At 43.8% G+C, this 23,464-nt stretch overlaps 1 protein-coding gene across 1 annotated transcript in view; it reads right to left on the bottom strand.

The window, feature by feature from the left end:
• Positions 1 to 21,338, bottom strand: part of ZFAT (zinc finger and AT-hook domain containing) — a 210,901-nt gene extending 189,563 nt beyond the window's left edge. Inside the window, exon 1 of the mRNA XM_058175106.1 lies at positions 21,321 to 21,338. The gene's annotated coding sequence lies outside the window, so the exon portion shown is untranslated. The remainder of the gene's footprint in view (positions 1 to 21,320) is intronic.
• Between the last annotated feature and the right edge of the window lie 2,126 nt (positions 21,339 to 23,464).

Raw genomic sequence — 23,464 nt, 5'->3', positions numbered from 1 at the left:
TGTGGCTTGGTGGTCATGTGACTGGTGGGCGTGGCTAACTGCTGGGACATTACAATACAGATGGATACAGTCAGTCTACTAAAAAGCAACAATATGTGGATATCATCTTCATTTAAGGGGGGAAAATGTTTCATATTCATTCATCTTGGCCAGGGGTGTCCAAACTTGGTCCCTTTAAGACTTGTGGACTTCAACTCCCAGAGTCCCTCAGCCAGCAAAGCTGGCTGAGGAACTCTGGGAATTGAAGTCCACAAGTCTTAAAGAGACCAAGTTTGGACACCCCTGATCTTGGCTTTTGTTTTGTATTTGGTATGAACTTGAAACTATGTTTGCAATATAGTTTTTGTCTGGAGACATTCTGCACACTTCCCCCCACCACTGTTCGGCCCCTCGCCGCCCTCACCTGTTTCTCGATGGCTGTCACTGCCGACACGCGTGTCCACCCCCTCCCTTCATTATTCCCTGCCCATGGGGTGGAGGCGCGAGGAGCTTCGCCAGGCGGCCCGAGGAAGGCGAGGGTAGAACTGCTGGGGTCAGGCACGGCCAGCAGCCTCTTTCCTGCTCGCTGCCTCCTCCGCCCCCTCCCTTCATTATTCCCCGCCCATGGGGTGGAGGCGCGAGGAGCCTCGCCAGGCGGCCCGAGGAAGGCGAGGGTAGAACTGCTGGGGTCAGGCACGGCCAGCAGCCTCTTTCCCGCTCACCGCCTCCTCACCTGTTTCTTGATGGCTGTCACTGCCGACACGCGTGTCCGCCCCCTCCCTTCATTATTCCCTGCCCATGGGGTGGAGGCGCGAGGAGCCTCGCCAGGCGGCCCGAGGAAGGCGAGGGTAGAACTGCTGGGGTCAGGCACGGCCAGCAGCCTCTTTCCCGCTCGCCGCCTCCTCCGCCCCCTCCCTTCATTATTCCCCGCCCATGGGGTGGAGGTGCGAGGAGCCTCGCCAGGCGGCCCGAGGAAGGCGAGGGTAGAACTGCTGGGGTCAGGCACGGCCAGCAGCCTCTTTCCCGCTCGCCGCTTCCTCCGCCCCCTCCCTTCATTATTCCCCGCCCATGGGGAGGAGCCGCGAGCCTCGCAGCGAACCACCGGGCAAGCACTGGGAGGCGGCCGAAAAGGGCCATATTCAATTATATTTTCAGAATTTGCTGCGGGTCAATAAAAACTGGCCCGCGGACCGCAGTTGGCCCACGGGCCGTAGTTTGGACACCCCTATCCTAGAAGATATGGAATTTTATTGAACTTGTTGGCTTTCAGCATTGGTGATATTCATCTCCGTAGCTTTTACTGTGATACAAAATCTTCCAGACATACCTTTTCCTCCAAGAAACACCATTTAACAACCAGGAAAATGGTTACAGAAGGATAGGGCAGGCCTTATAAAATTTAAACATTGAATCAGCCTCAGTTCCTAATAACTTGATGGAAATATCATGATGTTCTCCTGGCCCACCATTTCAGGCTAGTACAGGTAGTCCTCGACTTACAACAGTTCATTTAGTGTCCGTTCAAAGTTACAACGGCACTGAAAAAAGTGACTTATGACTGTTTTTCACAGTTACCACCGTTGCAGCATCCCCATGGTCATGTGATCAAACGTCAGACGCTTGGCAACCAGTTGGTACTTATGACCGTTGTGTCCCAAGGTCATGTGATCCCTTTTTGCAACCTTCTGACAAGCAAAGTCCATGGGGGAAGCCAACTTACCAACCAGGTTACTAACTTACTGACTGCACTGATTCACTTAACAACTGATGCAAGAAAAGGTCATAACGTCGAACAAAAACTCACTTAACAATAGAAGGACTTAAGCTCAATTGTGGTTGTAAGCCGAGGAATTCTGTATGCGATTGTGTAGGATTTTATTTTTCCAAATTCACAATCCTGTTCACAGGCTTGCTGACCTCCTCTTCAAGTCCAAACCAACCCTGTCTCTTGTTTGTTTTCCTGAGGTCAGATCAGGTCAGCTGGATGATGCCACATGTGGACTTTATAGAAAACTTATTTTCTCTGTGAAAGATACCGTGTTTCCCCGAAAATGTCTTATATTTTTTTTGAACCCTGAAATAAGAGCTTGGCCTTATTTTCAGGGAGGTCTTATTATTTTGGGGCGCATGGAGCAAGACGGGGCCCCTCTTGCCATCATACCTGAGTTCCAGCTCTGTCTCTAACCCTAACCAGAGGAAATGGCAGGGACCGGCTGCGCATGCGGTTAAATATTTTCGGCGAGGGCTTATTTTCGAGGAGGGCTTATTTTTAGGGGAGGGCTTATTTTCGGGAAAACACGGTATATATCTTCCTTACTCTCTGAGGGAACAAGATACGGTTGCCTTCCTGACTCTGAAGTTATCTAATATTTTCTAGAGATTATCTAACACTATCACATGGCCCAGTGGTGAAATATAAAATTTGTTACTACCGGTTGTGTGGGTGTGGCTTGAGGGGGGGGGGTAATATGACTGGGTGGGCATGGCCAACTTTTTTTTTTTTTACTTTTAAAAGCATTTTTTTACAACCTCTTCAGCCAGAGGTGTAGAAAAAGCGCTTTTAAAAGGTTCTAACGATCCCAGCTAAGCCGCGTGATCAGAGCCTTTTTTTTTACTTTTAAAAAGCATTTTTTCAGCCGAAGAAAAAATGCTTTTAAAAGTGAAAAAAAAAAAACCTCTGATGATCGCGCGGCTCAGCTGGGCATGGAGGGGGACAGGAATTTTTGCTACCGGTTCTCCGAACCACCCACCGCCATCGCTACCGGATCAGGCGATCCGGTCCGAGCCGGGAGCATTTCACCCTTGACATGGACCCACTGCAACCAGATCACAAATGGGAAAACGGGAAAGACGGAAGAGAGAACATGGCAATAAGGAATCATTATGGCTTTAGGCTGGCTCCTCCTTCCCTTCATTTCCCTGTGGAATCGTTCTTCTATCTGCCCTAATATACAACTGTGTCTGAACAGCACTCCTCCCAAATTAGAAATAACGCCTGCCCATTATGCAGCAACGTTCTCTAGCCTGAAGGCCTACTGCTAAAATTCCAGAATTTCAGGTGACACAGCTACCTAGCAGCCATGATGTTAGGCGCATCCTTCAAGATGCAATTCCAATATATCAAGTTGGATAAAGCTCGTTTGAAATAATGATGGCACCCTTGATTAATTACAAAAGACTGGGCCTGCAGTTGCACATGCCCTTGTCATCTCAAGGCTATTAAACAGGGTGGATTTGATTTAAACCAAGTTGATTTAAAACCACGGTTTAAATCATGATTTAAATCCCTAGTAAAAAGGCTTGTTTTAAATCAACTCTATTTAAATCATAGTTTTTAAAGAGCAACTGTCAATTCTGTCCCGCAGTGGCTCCTCCTCTGACCCGCTGTAGATTCAACGACAGTCCCATTCACTTTAATGGGACGGCTGGTGATGCGGCGGTGACACTACATGAGGGACGTGGCAAGCAGCAACTGAGTGGATGCCCGCTAACAGATGCTGCCATGATGGATCTGAAATGACAGGTGCTCTTTAAATGTAAGGACTCGTTCTTGCTGGCAGTTAGAATCTTTAATATTTTTATTTGCAAACAAAATGAAGATTTCTTCCTATTTAGCTTTCAGAGCTTGGATTCACTGAATAAGTTTACCAAAAGTGTAAATATTGCAGAATATACAGCCTCATGCTATATAAAACTAAGTTCCCTTTCATGCTGAATAAACTAAATTATTAACGTATCTTAAATAGAAAGCTGTCTTTAGATAGATTTTTGCTCCAAAAGCATTTTATTAAAATAAATTTAATAAAAATAAAAATAAATCCAATTTAATTTTTTTTAAAATCTGATTTTTTTTAAAAAAAATAAATCATCAATTTTTATCCACCCTGCTATTAAATCTATTTCAGTGTGCTTTCTCGATAGGGCTGCCCTTGAAGGCCCCTCAGAGGCTGCAAATGGTCCTGAATGAAGTGGCATGAGGGGTGTGGTGGGCCTGCCTCAGTATGCTCATATGACACCCCTGTTTCCAGGTATGATCCAAAGTTCTGGTTATCACCAATAAAGCCCTACATGACATGGGACCCTGTCAGGGTGGATAAAAATCGATATTTTTTTAAAAAATTAAAAAAAAATGAATTTTTAAAAATTTAAATCGGATTTTTTAAAATTTGAATCAGATTTTTTTAATTTAAATCAGATTTTTTTTTATTTAAATCAGAATTTTTTTAATTTAAATTGGGTTTTTTTTATTTTTATCGAATTTATTTTAATAAAATGCTTTTGGAATAAAAATCTATCTAAAGATAGTTTTCTATTTAAGATACAATAATAATTTAGTTTATTCAGCATGAAATGGAGCTTAGTTATGTAGCGTGAGGCTGTATGTTCTGCAATGTTGGGATTGTCAATGAGTCAACAGCAGGTCAGAGGAGGAGCCGCTGCAGGATAGACACGACCGTTGCTCTTTAAAAATGAAGATTTTAATCAAAATAGAGTCGAGTCGAGTCGAGCAGAATAGAATAGAATAGAATAGAATAGAATAGAATAGAATAGAATAGAATAGAATAGAATAGAATAGAATAGAATTTTCTATTGGCCAAGTATGATTGGACACACAAGGAATTTGTCTTGGTGCATATGCACTAAATCGAGTTGATTTAAATCAAGCCTTTTTACTAGTAATTTAAATCGACCTGATTTAAATCAAATCCACTCTGGACCCTGTCATTTGAAGGACTACCTACCTCCTGTGGTTTCTGCCCAGCTGGTAAAGTCCAAGGGAGTAGGTGTGCTCCAGCAAACAAACACAACTTTCAGGATCCAGAAAGCAGGGCTTCTCTGTCATGGCTCCCCTCCCTCTGGGATGAAGCCCAAACAGTCCCTGAATCGGGCGGGCGGTAAGCGAGCTCTTCCTGTAACGTTTCTATATTCCATTTTATATAATGAGCTGCTTAGAGATATTCCGGAGTCAGGCAATGGCAAAATGGAAGTAAATAAATTACTATTGAGGCTATAGCTTACTTTTAAAGAGGACTGAGACACAGGAATATGGAGGTTGACAAAACGAAGTATAAGAACAGGAGTGGTAGAAACTAGGGGCGGAGTTAAAAGAGGGATCAGCCTAGAATCCTTACATAGCCACAAGCAGGACTAAAAATCCAACCTCCCTTGAATTCCACTGACCCGTATCCAAACAGGTGCTAACCATTAGTTGAGAAGCTTCCTGTGCATAGACTTGTTTAGCAATAAATCAGTTTAATTCATGTGTGGACACGGCCTTTGCATGCCTGAGCTTGACACATAGAAGATGATAGCGATCAGATGATGTTGAAAATAACCAAGGAGAGGCGCGATCTGAGTACTCAAACACTACTAGGACACTCCAAAAATTAAACTGGGATCTCAATTAAAAATCACAGAAGCAGGTACACAGCAAACTGTTCGTTTTGTTGCCTAGTATGTCTGTGTATTGTCCAGAAAGCAAGACAATTATGTATAAGATAATGCATACAGGTTAAAACTTTTCCTTTTTAAGGAATAATACACCATCAATAAAATAGTTGTTCCCTGTGCTGCATTTGTGTTTCTACACAGAAAGGAAATTCAAACTATGTAATTTACACCTTTCCTGATAAAGTTAATATAGGAAAGATTTAAACCAAACAGCAGAATTAGACAAGGAACCGTATAACAAGGGATTAATACATTATGGATTAATAGTCCTTGACTTACAACAGTTGTTTAATGACAGCTGTTTAGTTGTTCAAAGTTACAGTGGCACTGAAAAAAGTGACCTATGAACATTTTTCACACTTATGACTGTTGCAACCTTCTCATGATCACAAGATTTACAATTGGATGTTTGACAACTGGTTCATATTTATGACGGCTGCAGTGTCCCAGGGTCATGTGACTGATCCTCTTTTGCGACCTTCTGACATGCAAAGCCAATGGGGAAGCCAGATCCATTTAACAATCATGTTACTAATTTAACAACTGCAGTGATTCACTTAACAAATATGGCAACGAAAGTGGGACAAAACCCACTTAACAAATTTCTCATTTTACAACATAAAATTTTGGACTCAGTTGTGGTTGTAATTTAAGGACCACCTGTAATTGTATCTTCACCTTTGGAATATTTGTAGATGTCCCAACACTACAATGAAGAGCCCTATCCCAACTCTCTGATCTTGTAGCTTCTGTTATAATATTTCTCAGGTCTTCCATCCTATTTTTTGCAGAGATATAACACGTACCAAGCTACCTTGAATCTTATGGACAAATGGGCTTCACCCAACCCTTTGATCTTTTAAAACAAACAAACCAAATCATAGTCTGCTGTTGATATCTCCTCAAAGGCAGCTTGATACAGGAGCATGAAGGAGAAGGACTCAACAGATACCATAAATCAAGCCATTATGCTCAGAGGACAAAGTTTGCATACATTAGAAGGTTACATGATTCAGCCACAACACCCAAGATCATGCTGGGAGCTAATGCCTTCAGTCTTTATTATAATGGTGTTGTTATTTATGACAACGAAAAGCAATCGTCCCGTATGACAAAAATAATAAAGCGTAGCCATTTAGCCTGAGCCATCGTGAGTCCTCATCAGAGTAGAAAAATAAGATATGAATCAAATACATAACCAACTCTATTTTTTTTCCCAATTCAGTTGGGCTTCATTTGCTCTTCCTACCTCAAGAGGATATTAAAAATTAGACAAAAACAGACTCCACCCTCCTGGACAATTCAAAAACAGCTCAGAGTAAACGTCAGATGCAACAGCCATAATGCTCCTTATTCTTGTTAATATTTTGTTTTCCTTTCATTGTCTAACTTTAACTTCCACTTAGATAGATACTGGGCATATCTGTTTTAATCTGTATTTCACTCAGAGCGTTTGTTATTACCTCCAAAGTTGCTCTTCAACCATGCACGTTTGATCAATACCAAACCTACGACCTACGTTCTACTCCAACCTGAAAGGAGAACTAAAAAAATTATTGATTTTTGTTATATTCCACAAATTGGCTGTTTCAAATATGCTCGTTATCACTTACCGCTAAAGCTAACCCGATTGGTTCTGCAACAAACGTGAACAATATTAGACTTTAATGAAATAATAATAAATAGTAGATGAAGGCACTACTGAGATAAAAGTCCGTATCTCAATATTATCTCATAACCATAACTTTCTCCACTCTTGCCAGAGGCTATAAATCAGGGGTGTCAAACTCAAAGCCCATGGGCCGGATGCAGTCGGAACCAGCCTGCAGAGCCGTCCTGGAAAATATAAGGGTTGCTTTGGCCCAGTCTACCCAGTGCGAAGAGGAAACATGCCAACATTTTGGAGAGACAGAAGTTTCCATAGGATGAGCTCCAGCACAAATCCAAAAACTTGGAAGAATAAACCTCTGGTCCTAGGGGACCGATTCAGATTGGATCCCTCAATCACATCCGTCAGCCGAGATCTACTTGTATAAGAGAAGAGTGTCAAAACAAGGGACGCACCAATGCTCCATCAATACATGAGCTGAAATTATCCCTGCTTTTCTTCCCCTATCTCCTTATCTCCCCCAAGCCATTGTTCTGAATCACTGGAAAGCTAAGATTCAACGCCAACATAAACCTTTCAGTTAACTGACATTTGCCAAGTAATACACGAGGGTTGGCCCTGTGTATTCATTTCCGCTAAAAGATTTTTTTTTAAAAAAATGTCGAGCCAAGTGGTTAGGAACTCACACAGACCTGGGAAAATATTCCAAGAGTGAAGTCACACATACACCCTTTGCTGACCCTCTTATCTCCCCCAATGCCTCACCCTTTTAATCTCAATATGTATGTTTTTAATGTATCAGGAGATAATATATAAATAAGGGCTATATGAACCAGAAGGGAGAGGACAATCATAAGTGCAGCTGTGCCTTATTTCATTTCTCTTTCTTGAAAAGGATCCAGGTCAACTAAGGATGAATTTTAATGCAACCATCGTTAAACCACTGTACATAACAAGGTCAGTCTGTTGACCAGGAATCCAGTGTTTCTACTGAAAAGTCTTTTGAGGGAGCATAGGAGCCGATGTCGCCATTGGCTCTGCAGGCCTTCAAGGTCATGGGACATTCCTCAGGAAACACCCAAAAAAGTCCCCGAGATGACACCCAAATGTCCTTGGAGGTATGTTTTTTATCTTATCTAAAGTATGTCAGCTTGACCGGGTGGAGTGTGCCAGCGCTTCTGGATGGACAAGCGGACAATATAGCAAACATGAGTGTCAAAGTATGTTCAGGGTTCTCCCTTGCGAAGGGAGGCTTGTCTTTATTCAGCCGAATAAACACGGAAGCAGCTTATTGAGGTAAATATCTGGACTCTTATTTTCCTTTATACCAAGATTCTCCCCAAGTCTTAAATTTTGGAGGACCAAGGCTGTGTTTTAAACCAATGCTCTCCAACCATGGCAACTTTAAGACTTGTGGACTTCAACTCCCAGAATTCCCCAGCCGGCTTTGCCGGCTGAGGAATTCTGGGAGTTGAAGTCCACAAGTCTTAAAGTTGCCAAGGTTGAAGAGCATTGGTTTAAACTGTTTAGTCCAGTGGTGAAATCTGAAACAGCTGACTACCGGTTCGCTGGCCGCATATGCACACCACGCACCAAATGCAAGGTGTGCGCACAGGCAGTGCACACCAAAAAGACGCATGGGGTAAGTATGCACCGGGGGGGGGGTGATCAACTGTGGCGCATGATCTTTTTTTTTTACTTTTAAAAGCATTTTTTACAACCTATTCAGCTGAAGAGGTTGCAAAAAAAGGCTCTTAAAAGTAAAAAAAAAAAAAAAGGCTCTAACGATCACGCAGCTCAGCTGGGCATGGGCGGGGCGGGGTGGGGCGGGGCAGGGATTTTTGCTACCGGTTCTTCAAACCACCCGCCACCATCGCTACCAGATCGTGCAATCCGGTCCAAACTGGGAACATTTCACCCCTGGTTTAGTCGTGTTAAATCTATTAAAATGTTACACTAGGCCAGCGGTTCTCAACCTGTGGGTTGCGACCCCTTTGGGGGTCGAATGACGATTTGCCAGGGGTCACCTAAGACCATCGGAAATATGGGAAGTATACTTGTGAGTCGAAGAATCGTGCTCCAATAGTTGACTCCACAAGCCAGCTGCAGGCTCTTCAAATCGCTAGCCGAATTCGGCTTCAGGCGCGATGAATTAAAAAAAGAGAGAAATCTTTGCTCTGATGTCTCCCCCTCAAGTCAGCTGCAATCACTCCCAATCGCTAGCCTAATCTGGCTTCAGGCGCGATAAACTTAATAGGGGAGGAGTCTCTGCTTTAATGCCTCCGTCCTCAAGGCAATCGCAAGCAGTTCAGATTGCTAGCCAATACGGCTTCAGGCGCGATAAATTCAAAACGAAAATAATTTTACGGTTGGGGTCGCCACTTCGTGGGGAATTGTATTAAAGGGGTCACCACATCGTGGGGAATTGTATTAAAGGGGTCGCAGCACTATAAAGGTTAAGAACCACTGCACTAGGCAACTCTAATCAGAATGTGAGAAGGCTCAAAGGGAAAGACAGAGACCGTCTGGCCTGGGCAGCAATCCAGATGTGAAATGTGTACTCAACAACTCAAGCCAAATGTATCTTTTTCCCCAAAATGTGAGGCAGCTGTAGAGGAGCAGATCTTTGCTTCCAGGAAAAGATACGGCTGCTTTAAAGCAATCCAGATAGGTATTCCATTGGCATCCAGAACCATGTATTTTTTTCAATTAATATCCCACCTTTGTTTAAAAAAATAACTCAAGGCAGGAAATATGCCTAATACTCCTCCCTCCTTTGAATTTACAGGTCTGTGCAACCCTAATGGAGAAGGAAAGAAAGGTATAAGGCAATTTTTTTTTCAAAATCAAAAAGGGTAAAGATTACAAAGAAAGAATGAACAAATCACGTAGGTTCCAAGCAATTCTTGCATTTAACGGATAATGAAAAAAAAATGTCTCGAGGGCCAAATTGTTGCCTTCCTTTGCTCAAAAGACTTCCAACGAGTCCTCAGCCTCCTTATCATTGTGCTAGTACAACCTTTCTTAAGAAGGCAATGTACTTTAAAGCAGGGGTCTCCAACTCGGCAACTTTACGACTTGTGGACTTCAACTCCCAGAATTCCTCAGCCAGCAAAGAATAGAATAGAATAGAATAGAATTTTTATTGGCCAAGTGTGATTGGACACACAAGGAATTTGTCTTGGTGCATATGCTCTCAGTGTACATAAAAGAAAAGATACGTTCATCAAGGTACAACATTTACAACACAATTGATGATCAATATATCAATATAAATCATAAGGATTGCCAGCAACAAGTTATAGTCATACAGTCATAAGTGGAAAGAGATTGGTGATGGGAACTATGAAACGATTAATAGTAGTGCAGATTCAGTAAATAGTCTGACAGTGTTGAGGGAATTATTTGTTTAGCAGAGTGATGGCCTTCGGGAAAAAACTGTTCTTGCTACCGGTTCTGTGGGCGTGGCTTGGTAGGCATGGTGTGGCTTGATGGGCGTGGCAGGGGAAGGATACCGCATACTCTCCATCCCCACCCCACTCCAAGGGAAGGATACTACAAAATCTCCATTCCCACCTCCTCTGGGGCCAGCCAGAGGTGGTATTTGCCGGTTCTCCGAACTACTCAAAATTTCCGCTACCAGTTCTCCAGAACCTGTCAGAACCTGCTGGATTTCACTCCTGATCTAGTCCAATCTCCTTGCTCAAGCAGAACACCGTAAATATATACCATTTCAGACAAGTATGCCCAGACTCATATATTTAAGCCCCAAACTCATTATTGCACAACTCTGCCTAGAAACAGGCACTTTTAATGATGCAGTACGCAAACATTTACTGTAGTCATGTTCTCGCATGCACCTAATCAGGGGTGCAATTACTCCTTAGCAAGTTGTTTGTTCTATCATATCTCTACGAAGCTGTCTTCAGATGGTCTCTACCCCATGAGTGAGTCACACTGGATATCTCCCACAGTTGCCCCAATGCTATAATAATTCAATTCTTTCTCCTGCTTATTCTGACACCATGTAAGGGCAGCCTTAACATGTACAAAATCTCCACTGTCTTGATCAATGACATTGTCTAGTTCAGGGGTCTGCAATCTTAAATACTCAAAAGAGCCATTTGGACCCGTTTCCCATAGAAAAGAAAACACTGGGAGCCACAAAACCCTTCCTGCGCCTGACTATTTCTTGAGCGGCCACAAAACTAGCATATGTAGTTGAATTAAATGTTCTGTTTTCTTCCGAATCTTTTTTTTATTGGATTTATCCATGGTTGGCCTATCAGGGGTTGAAAAGGTCAATAAATTGCGTGCCGGCGGGTGTCACACATTGGCGGTTATGATGCATATTTTGAGTGACAGGGAGCCACAGCACAGGGGTGAAAGAGCCACATGCGGCTCCAGAGCCGCAGGTTGCTGACCCCTGGTCTAGTTTAATGAAAAGAAGGACTAGGGGTGACATGATAGTGTTCCAATATTTGAAGGGCTGCCACGAAGAAGACGGAGTCAAGCTATTCTCCAAAGCACCTAAGGGAAGGACAAGAAGCAATGGATGGAAACTAATCAAGGAGAGAAGCAACTTAGAACTAAGGAGAAATTTCCTGACAGTTGCCTTTAGAAGTTTTGGGTACTCCATCACTGGAGGATTTTAAGGAGATGGAACAGCCACTTGTCTAGAATGGTATAGCGCAGGGGTGAGCAACCCGTGGCTCTGGAGCCAGATGTGGCTCTTTCATCCCTCTGCTGCGGCTCCCTGTTGCTGGTCGGCTCAATTGATAGGGCTTTCGGTTAGGGCAGGTAGAGGAAAAAGGACGCCATGGTACGAGGAGACTATGGTGGGGGAACCAGACTTCCGGTCAGCAGAGGAAAAAAGACGCCACGCTAGGAGACTAAGATGGGGGAACTGGACTTCCAGTTGGCTCCAGAATTGAATGGGGGCTTCCGGTTAAGACCTTTGTGGCTCTTTTGAGTGTTTAAGGTTGCCGACCCCTGGTATAGCTTCTCCTGCTTGAGCAGTGGGTTGGAGTAGACGACCTCCAAGATGCCTTCCAACTGTTTTTCTGTAATAAAACACAACACTGTATACTCTTATCCTCTAGAACAGTAGTTCTCAACTTTTATAGTGCTGCGACCCCTTTAATACAATTCCCCACGATGTGGCGACCCCAACCATAAAATTATTTTCATTTTGAATTTATCGCGCCTGAAGCCGTATTGGCTAGCGATCCGAACTGCTTGCGATTGCCTTGAGGACGGAAGCATTAAAGCGGAGACTCCTCCCCTATTAAGTTCATCGTGCCTGAAGCCAGATTAGGCTAGCGATTGGGAGTGATTGCAGCTGGCTTGAGAGGGAGACATCAGAGCAAAAATTTCTCTTTTTTAATTCATCGCGCCTGAAGCCGAATTCGGCTAGCGATTTGAAGAGCCTGCAGCTGGCTTGTGGAGTCAACCATTGGAGCGCAATTCTTCGACTCGCAAGTATACCATCGGAAATACATATTTCCGATGGTCTTAGGCAACCCCTGGCAAATTGTCATTCGACCCCCAACGGAGTCCCGACTCACAGGTTGAGAACCGCTGCTCTAGAAGGTCCTAGGCTTTACCACCCATGGACCATGGAAGCAAGCGAGGTAGCCACAAGTCCACAGAGGAAGATTAGGGATCAAGAACGTGGATAGCAAAGTTCGTGACGGAATAGGTTTCAAGGATGGAAGGAGAAGACTTCAACTCATCAATGAAGAAGGGTTGCAGAGGAATTGTCAGTACTTGTTGTTAGCCTACGGAAGTTGCACAACAAAATTATTTTCGGGAATACCTGAAATTACAGCTCCGATTCTTGAAAACGCTGTGGGGAATATTTTGCTGCACAAGGTATACAGATACTGCTTATGGGACAGTGGCCACACCTGGAAGGGTGGAGGAGATAAAACATCTGTCTCTCTCTCTCTCTCAAGGGAAGAAGGTGCCAAGATATAGCAGTTCCCAAGGCCTTATTCAATCAACAGCCAAAACGGATCCACCTACTAATATTCTAATTCTTTCACAAGAATGCACCTTCCAGTATCACCCACTAATTAGAGCACACAACACGGGATAAATGAAGAGATGAGGATTTCTTCTTTGTTCCGTCAACCATCCCAACTGGACATGCTTTTTTGTCTTTTTCCTTTAATTTGCAATAAAGCAACTACTACTCAATTAAGGTTAACTGCAGATGTAGTTGAACAGGTTTTGCAAGTTCAAAATGAATCTCAAACACCCTCCCGCAGCTGTCTCCCAATCACGAGTTTTAGAAAGTCGTAAGGTCAGAAGCAAGATAACAAAAGCAGTTATATCGATCTACATGAAAAGTAATATTTTTAATTATATATGCATGGGAGATAATAAGTGTTGCTATAAATTCTAAAAGTGATTTTCAAAATCATTTTAGTTTAGGTGCTAACATATTTTTTTTTAAGTCAGATTTCATTTTTCTGGATTTCTGAAAAATTATCCAAGAAAAACAAAGATGTAAAGTAAAAGGTAAAAGTGTCCCTGTGGATTTTACTTTGCTAGTTGTTTCGGACGATCATCTCCATTTCAAGGTTATTCAGGCAGCACTGTCTGAAAATGTTTTTGTGGTCATGTGGTCAACATGACATCATGGAAAGCTGTTACCTTCTCACCAAAGTGGTACCTATTTATCTACTCACATTTGAATGCTTTCAAACTGTAAGGTTGGCAGGAGCTGGGGCGAGGACGGGAGCTCACCCGTTGCATGGCACTCGGGTCTCAAACCTGCGCTGCCGGTTTTCCAGCCAATAAGCCCAGCATCTTACCCACTGAGCCACCACTCCGCTCTTAATGTATAAAGTATTACTTTCAAAATTTGTAATGTTCTCACCTAATCAGTTTTATCTAACTTTTATCTTTGTTTCTTTAATATTTGAAGCTGGAAAAATAAGACTATTTTCCCAGCTTCAGACATTAGAGAAGTAGAGATAAAGATAATTACTGTAAATTAAAAAAGTATATCCAACTTTATCAACTATTCAATGGTGTAATCTCAAAATACTTGTTCCTTAAGACTGGAAAGCTTGGTGGGAAAGCTATGGGCTTCCTGAGGCCCCATAAGTGCAGGGGCTCCTCTAACTTTTTCCCCTTCCCCTTACTTGTTCAGTTCTCATCCCAGAGTTTGTATTACACATCAGATGTCAAAGTCAAAAAGAGATTAACCATAAAATCTGAAATTATGAAAGGTGATAATCTACAATTGTGATACTACATAGTTAAAAAAAAAAAAGCAAAATACAGGCATTCCTCAACTTACAACCTGCCACGAGTAAGCCAAATTTCTGTTGCTAAGCCAGGCAGTTGCTAAGTGAGTTTTGCCACATTATACGACCATTTTTGCCACAATTGATAAGCAAATCAATGCAGTTATTAAGTGAATCATGCAGTCATTAAGCTAATCTGGCTTCCCCCATCCTTTCAGAAACCGGCTGGGAAGATTATAAAACGTGATCACACGACTCCAGGACAGTGCACCTGTCATAAATATGTGACAATTGCCTGAATTTTGACGCTGCAACAGTCATAAGTGTGAAAAACGGTCATAAGGCACTTTTTTCAGTGCCGTTATAACTTCAAATAGTCACTAAATGAACGGCTGTAAATAGAGGACTATCTGTCAACCAAAGGTAAAGGTAAAGGTTCCCCTTGCACATATGTGCTAGTCGTTCCCGACTCTTGGGGGCGGTGGTCATCTCTGTTTCAAAGCCAAAGAACCAGCGCTGTCCGAAGACGTCTCCATGATCATGTGGCCAGCATGACTCAACGCCAAAGGTGCACGGAACGCTGTTACCTTCCCACCAAAGGTGGTCCCTATTTTTCTACTTGCATTTTTTATGTGCTTTCGAACTGCTAGGTTGGCAGAAGCTGGGACAAGTAACAGGAGCTCACCCCGTTACGCGGCACCAGGGATTCGAACCGCTGAACTGCCGACCGTTCGATCGACAAGCTCAGTGTCTTACCCACTAAGTCACCGCGTTCCTATCAACCAAAAAGCAGCTACAATTAAGTCTAATTTGAAAGAAATTTATATTCAATAATTTAATCCCATAAAATTTATAGTACAACACTTTAAAAATCCATATTTTTCCATAAATGCAGTGTCTTCTACAATCAAACAATATATTGTATTTCTTATCTATATTGTAAAATAAAGTTTAGCTTAAAGTTCTTATTTTTTTTTTTCAGATTTTATTTTACCACAACTCTCTTCATTTTTCCTTTTCAACCATTTTCCATGCAAATTCTATTTTGACTTGCAAAAGTAGAATTAATAAACCTAAACAAGTTTATTATTCCATTATTCAATTGAGTAACAATTACTTCCACTGAGTAACAATAGAAAATCTCTGAGCTGAGTGACCTTTGGTAAAGCTTTTTATATTCTTATTTTATCACTCATATTCAGCCGCTATGCCCTGAGATTTCTTACCTATTGATCTTATAAAGAGTCAATTAGCTTGGAAAATTAACCTACAAAGCCGTTTGAAATCCATCACATCTGAAACTATTCAGCAACGCCTTCTTGTACATATTCCAAGGTGTAACGTCAAAACTGCTTCTGCATTTTTGCGGAGCAAATTAAAACAAACGAACAACTGTTTATTTTTTAATTCAGCCTGCTGAGCCTTAATACTTTTACTTCCTTTGCTGAAACTGCTCCTCTGTTCTGTGACATAACAGTACCTATTAACTTTTCTCTGGGAACCTACCGTAAATCACCGTATCGCATTAAATCACAATTATTAAACAGCACTTGCTTTCATCGGGTTGATAGTCACACTCTTTAAAAAAAAAAATCCAAGAGATCCCTCTTCCCCCAAATTAAATTCCTAATTAGTTTTGCTAATTAGTCATAGCCCAGTCTCATTAAGCGGAATCTACGGAAATATATCCTCAGGAATAAGAAATCCAGAGTAGGAAACGATTGAAGCATTTTTATATAGTAATTAAATGAATCAATCATCTGTCAATCTTTATTCCAGGAATTGTCGGGAAAGTCTCTGAAGGCAAGCCAGCTGGGAGGAAAATTTGCCCCCAAAGTGAAAATATTAAAAAAAAAGTTTATTTTTCATTAAAGTGAAGAACTTTGATCTCATCAGCATTCTTTTATTGCCGTCCTGCAAATGGAGATGGAGGGAGAGGGGAGGAGATAGAAAAATAACCTGAAGTCAGCAAGCTTATTACATCTTTGGTGGGTACAAATTAAGATTAGGCTGTGGAAAAACCCTCAGCTGACTGTGGAGGAGTCAGGTTGTGGTTAGCTGAACACAGCATTTTTCATCCATTCTCACCCTAGGAACACTTCAATTTCATTTCAAACCATTGTTCACTTGCACACCCAGATGCTTTCCTCCCTAAACGTGCCAATGTGTCATCACCAGGCCGCGCACATATGGTGGCTTCACGTTAACGAAAAACAAAGGCAGTTTTGGAGACGACTTCCGGTATCCGGCGGCAACGGACATCTGGAGGTGCCTCTCCTGCCTCCAGTGTCCGAATCCGGCCGCCTCCGAGGCCCTTAGGGGCCAGGTGTTCCGAAAAGGACACCTGCCGCACGGACGGCTCGCCAGGGGTCTCCCAGCCGATATACAGGACTGGGGGGACCGATGCTGGCGCGTCCTAGGCTCGGAGGGGTTCGGAGGCCTCAGGCCGCGGCCATTACTTTGGTCGTCGCCTGGGCCGCTGTGCCCGGTGACACCGGGGCTTTGGATTTATAATTGCAGCAGCCTGGTGGCGAACAGGGAACGGAGAAGAATTGAGGAAGGGAGAAGGGAAGGAGATATCGGCAAATGTGAGTGGAGTGCTCCGGAGTGCGGGGGGGTTTCTCTCCCTGCGACTGGAAGGAGCACGAATCACTTTGGAGAGAGGAGAACTTAAAATAACAAGATTACGGTTTTGTGGAGCTCTGGAGAAGAGGTGATGGAGAAATTTAGGAGGGAGGGTTTGAGGCCCCTCCTCTGGGGAACAATGGTGGCGTCCAGCTTCCGCCTTCACTATGAGAATCTTGATGACATCACTTCCCTTCGGCTTCCTGGTTGACTAACTGTACTCTGGACTCGTTGCTCCTGTGAGTGCCCCCTGGTGGATCCGGAGGAAATTACAAGGATACTGTGCTTGCCTGAGGATTTTAAAAATTTTTTTTTAAATGGCAAAAGGTCAGAGACCAACTGCTGGAGAAATGGAGAGAATTTTGGAAAAGTTATCTAATATGGACAAGAAACTGGATGAAATAAGAGCAGAAATTGTGACTATCCAAAAGGATTTAAAGGACACTCAACAAGTCTCAGCAGAAAACAAGCAGAAAGTGGAAGGTCTGGAGGGTGAGATGCGGGCAGTGCAGAAAAGAGAGGAGACGACAGGCAATGCTGTGCTTGGACTACAGATGGATAAAATGTCTTATTTCCTTAGGTTTCAAAATCTGGAAGAAGTGGACCAAGAAGACTTGAGAGATGTTGTGACTAAACTGTTGGGAGAATTTCTTGGGAGAGGTGTTGACTTTATGAATTGGGATGTGGATCGAGCTTATAGAGTTAATTCAAAATATGCACGCACGCATGCAGTTCCTAGAGAGGTTCATGTCAAATTTGTGAGAAGAGAGACGAGGAATGAAATTCTTAGAAAACATAGGAGTGGGGCACTGACTTATAGGGGCAGGGAGATAGCCATTCTGAGGCAGATTCCCAGACAGGTACGTGAAATGAGAAAGAAATATTACTTTTTGTCAAGCAAATTGTACCAGAAGGGAGTAGGCTTCAGATGGCTGATGCCAGAGGGATTGATGATTTTCCGGGAGGGCATTACGAAAAAAATTAGTACAATTGCGGAGGCTGCGGCCTCGTGGAGGAACACAAAGCCCTCCTGGAATTAGATGACCCAGGAGTTGAAGAAGGGAGTTTATAGACCATGGGGAGGAGGCGGCTGCCGCTGTTGCCGCCCTGGAGTTGGGTCAGGCTGAACCCAGAGTTCTGAGATCCAAAACTAGGAAGTGACAATGATATTTGGTATTGTGTTGGTTTTCCTTATTCTCCTTTGTATGATATTCTGATTATTCTTGACCCTTCTTTATTGCGTATGTAAGATTGATAAACTTAGCTACTTCGTATCACCTGCTTGCCATATGGCTGTTGTATGTGTTTAAAATTTTGAGTAAAATTCTTATCTTGTATAAGAAAAATGAAAATTTACCATACCTGATATGTATTTGTATAAACCTTTTTTGACCAATAAAAACTTTTTGGAAAAAAAAAAAAAAAAAAGAAAAACAAAGGCAGTTTTCAGATGTGCTGAGCTCCACGTAAATTACACGTGGATCCGACAATGTGGTTTTTTTGGGAACATTAATTTGAAAAGGGCCACACGCACGCTTTAAAAAACCCTCAGGAATAATCTTCAGAGATCTGAGCGTGAAGTCTTTGTAATGAAGCCATTTCAGAAAACTCTTAAAATGTTCATTCTAAACAACGTTCACTCAGTTTCCTCCTAAAAAAAAAAAAACTTGCTGTCAGCAGAAAGTTTTTAAAAGTAAACTCAGCCTTCCTTTTTGCACAAAAAAACCCCCCTCTCTTTTTAGTTACTCTGGGTTTTACCATCTGTGAACAAAGCGCTCTTTTTTTAAGGCCTAATCTGTCCTTATCAGACATAAAAGAGCTTTTTTTCCCCCCCAACAATAAAAATATGCATGCGTCTGAAATCAAAACCTCAGCATCTGACTTTTCGCATTTGCATTCAGGAAGGAAGACAGAGCTCATTATACAGAACTGATCCCTGGTATCTGATGTTTCTCCATCTGTTTCACTATGTAAGAACTGATGTTTTTACGAACATGCGGCATTACAACTTCAATCCAGGTATACTGTCTAAATGGTCACTGCAACCTTGCAATCTCTTTCAACTTAAACCCAACATGGCACTTCCTCAATATTATGTAAACACCAGGCTAGCAACGGAACCTTTTTCCTCTCTCCCAAGCACATAAGCTAGTCCTCAGCTTACGACCACGATGGAGCCCAAAATTTCTGTTGCTAAGCAAGACGGCTGTTAAGTGAGCTTTGATGCATTTTACGACCATTCTTGAAACACTGCTGTTGACTGAATCACTGGAATTCAGTTAGCAACGCAGTTGTAATCTTGTTTCCCTTGTTGACTTTGCTTGTCAGGTCGCAAAAGGGAACACTTCATGACCCCCGTGACACTGCAACCGTCATAAATACAGGCCAGTTGCCAAGCGTCCAAATTTCGATCACGTGACTGTGGGGATGCTGCCAACGGTCGTAAAACAGTCGTAAGTCGCTTTTTTCAGTGCCGGTGTAACTGCGAACAGCCACTAAATGAATGGTTGTAATTCGAGGACTATCTCATCTTTAATGAACAGAAGCTACCAAGCCTAAATCCAACTTCTTACAGCTCTGTTCTTCTTCTTTTTTTCCAGTAAATGGAAAAGACAGAGAAGAAAATCCAGTTTTAATATTGCACGCACAAAATACAGGAGAGAATGATGTTACAACTTGCTTAGAGCCAAATCAGGATCCAACCAGGCCTTTCCCCATGTAAATGCTTTCAAGGGGCCGACCTACAGACACCAAAAACATTTCTTTCCTGACACTGAGAACAGTCCTTTCAGAAACTGTGGGTGCTCCAACACTGGAAGTTTTTAAGAAGAGATTGGACAGCCATTTGCCTGACATAATACAGTCTCCTGCCTGAGCAGGGGGTTGGACTAGAAGACCTCCAAGGTCCCTTCCAACTTTGTTGTCCCAAAGGTGCTTCTTTTTTTTTTTCAAGAAGCAGCTGGACTTTCTGGTTTTCCTTTGAAGATGTTTCGCTTCTCATCCAAGGAGCTTCTTCAGCTCTGACTGAAAAGCACCTTTGGGACAACCATGACAACCGTGGATGACTGAGAATCTCCATAGACTTCCAACTTTTGTTATTCCATTATTCTTCCAGGCCAACTCAACTTTCATCCCCTTCCAAAGCCACGGGTCTTGGCCTCCATTGGTGACCTTCTCTAGCTTGAGAAAAATAATAATAATAAAAAAAAAACACCAGCAGCTCTTATCCACCCATCCGGAGGAAAAACCATAAACAATACTCTTTTTTTTTTTTTGCCCTCCACTTTTCCAAATGTCAGGCAGGACAACCTTTTAAGAGGAAGTTTCCATTACAGACTGCATATAACCAGGTTGAAAAAACACAGAAAGGCAGCCCCGAAGAGAAAAATAAGAAGAAAAGCCTGCCAAAAGGAAAAGTTATTTTCTATTCTTTTTCTTGTTACGGAGGGAGAAGGAAAAAGAAAAGGAAGAAGAACTCCATCTTTAAGGAAGGCGACGGGATCCTTGAAGAGCAAAAGGCAAAAAAATAAAAGAGGGCACACTTTCTTAAGAACCATTCGCTTAAGATTCACTTCTTTTTAAACATTTTGCACTGCCAAGAACTCTGCATTTCTTTTAAGGCAGAGGTCTTCAAACTTGACAGCTTTGTAAAGTCCACAAGTCTTAAAGCTGCCAAGTTTGGGGACCCCCGTTTTAAGGCATCAAGGATTCCTGCATGCCGGCTAGGGAATTCTGGGAGTTGAAGTCTACAAGTTTTAAAGCTGCCAAGTTTGGGGACCCCAGTTTTAAGGCATCAAGGATTCCTGCATGCCGGCTAGGGAATTCTGGGAGTTGAAGTCCACAAGTCTTAGAGATGCCAAGATTGGGGACCCCCCTGTTTTAAGGCATCAAGGATTCCCTGCATGCTGCCTGGGGAATTCTGGGAATTGGAAGTTCAAGTTGCCAAGTTTGAAAAAAGTGACCAAGATGGTACAGTTAGGGAAGGAGGAAGAAGTAGCTGTTACCCTAGTGGGGAGGGGCTTTTGACAACCCCACCCCAAGAAAAGGAAGTGCTGCTTCCTGGACTTTTTTTTTGGGGGGGGGGAGAGGTATCTTATAGGGATGCTGAAACAGGGGTGACTTACTGATTAAGCATGGAGGGGGGGGCAACCACATAGGGAAGGCTTACATAGGGGGGAGGCAGATGGAGAAGACTTGGGGGGGGGCAACACCCAACTTTTGGAGCAGGCAAGAACTAGCAAACCCCCCCCCCACTTTGGAGAATGGGACAACCCGGGCCAAGTTGAGGGCGCCCCTCGTGCCCTTCCCCCAAGGTGAGCGAAGGGGCGTGGCGAGGGGGCGTGGCCACTGTTAACACCCCCGCTGCTTCTCCTTCTCGCCCCCCCCCCCGTTCGTACCTGCCGGGAAGGGGCGCCGCTCCCGCAGCCGCCGCCACCGCTTCTCCGGCTCGCCTTCAGTTTGACCTTTTTTCCGCGTCTTTCCCCGCTCCCCCTCGTCCCCGGCTCGCTGACGTCACCGTCCTAGCAACCAATCCGCGCTCCACCCCCGTCTTCTTCTTCTCCTCCTTTTCGCTTTTCCCGCCCACCCCCACCGCAAAAAGCGCTCGCGCTCTCGCGCGCCGCTTCAGGCTGCAGGAGGAAGGAAGAGGAGGAGGAGGAGCGAAGTTATGCAAAACGACCTGGCGGGCGGCACCCAATCAGCCAGTCCGGACGACGCACGCTCCCGGAGGAGGGGAGGGGAGGGGAGGGGGAAAGCGAAGGAAGCAAGGAAAAAAGGAAGGCGCGAGCCGAGGGGCGTGGCCTGGCGGGGAACGCCCTCCTCCGAAGTGGCCACTTTCGAAGGTTGTGGGCAGGGAGGGGGAGAGGAGGGAGCGGGAGGAACAACACCTTTAGAATGGATCGCTTGCGCATGCGCGCTCCTGACCATACTTTCGCGGCAAGAACTTTTTGACTTTTGTCTCTTTTACAGTTTTTTCCCGTTCATTTTTTTTTTATTTTGCAGGTTATATTACCGGGTATGCGTGCCCAGCCGCGAACTGCGACTGCCAGATTGTTCAAAGTTGGCTGGCTGCTCAGAAAACAATCAGACTAGAGTCTGGAAGGGACCTTTTGAGGTCATCTAGTCCGGTGGTGAAATCCAATTTTTTTTACTACCAGTTCTGTGAACGAGGCTTGGTGGGCGTGGTGTGGCTTGGTGGGTGTGGCAGGGGAAGGATACTGCAAAATCCCCATTCCCTTCCCACTCCATGGGAAGGATACTGCAAAATCCCCATTCCCTCCCCACTCCAGGGGAAGAATATTGCAAAATCCCCATTCCCTTCCCACTCCAGGGGGAAAATACTGCAAAATCCCCATTCCCCCCCACTCCAGGGGAAGGATACTGCAAAATCCCCATTCCCTCCCCACTCCAGGGGAAGGATACTGCAAAATCCCCATTCCCTCCCCACTCCAGGGGAAGGATACTGCAAAATCCCCATTCCCTTCCCACTCCAGGGGAAGGATACTGCAAAATCCCCATTCCCTCCCACTCCAGGGGAAGGATACTGCAAAATCCCCATTCCCTCCCATTCCAGAGGAAGGATACTGCAAAATCCCCATTCCCTCCCACTCCAGGGGAAGGATACTGCAAAATCCCCATTCCCTCCCCACTCCAGGGGAAGGATACTGCAAAATCCCCATTCCCACCCACTCCAGAGGAAGGATACTGCAAAATCCCCACTCCCACCCCAGTCGGGGGCCAGCCAGAAGTGGTATTTGCCGGTTCTCCAAACTACTCAAAATTTCTGCTACCGGTTCTCCAGAATCTGTCAGAACCTGCTGGATTTCACTCCTGATCTAGTCCAATCTCCTTGCTCAAGCAGAACACCGTAAATATATACCATTTCAGACAAGTGGGGTGTCCAGGCTTTTATTAAAAACCTCCAGGAATGAAGCACCTGCAACTTGTCCTCACTGTTAGGAAGTTAATTCCAGAAATATAAGTAGCCCTGGACTTATGACCACAATAAAGTTGCTAAGTGAAGAGAGTTGCCCAGTGAATTGTGCCCCATTTTACGACCCTTCTTGCCATTTGCTTGTTAAGTAAATCGCTGCAGTTGCTAAAGTTAGTAAAACGGTTGTTAAGTGAATCTGGCTCCCCCATTGACTTTGCTCAATCAGCAGGTTGCGAAAGGGGATCACGGCGACCGTCATAAGTATGAGTCGGTTGCCAGACGTTTAAATTTTGATCATGAGACCGTGGAGATGCTGCAACAGTCGTTAAGTGTGAAAAAGGGTCAAAAGTCACCTTTTTCTAAGTGCTGTTGTAACTTTGAACGGTCACTAAATGGACTGTTGTAAATCGAGGATTATCTATATTGCTAGTATTGGAATAATCTTCACCTTTGCTGGTGTAATTGTGGGAAATGGATAACATATTTTAAAATGGAGCAAGGGGGGGGGACCCAGCAACAATTACAGACTTTGGCGAGGAAATTAGAATTTCCTCTGGTGGCGCAACAGGCTAATGCAGTCTGTTATTAACAGCAACTGCTTGCAATATT

Source organism: Ahaetulla prasina, chromosome 3 (genome assembly GCF_028640845.1).
Source record: "Ahaetulla prasina isolate Xishuangbanna chromosome 3, ASM2864084v1, whole genome shotgun sequence".
Classification (NCBI taxonomy): Eukaryota; Metazoa; Chordata; class Lepidosauria; order Squamata; family Colubridae; genus Ahaetulla; species Ahaetulla prasina.
This window is presented reverse-complemented; position numbering and strand designations above follow the sequence as displayed.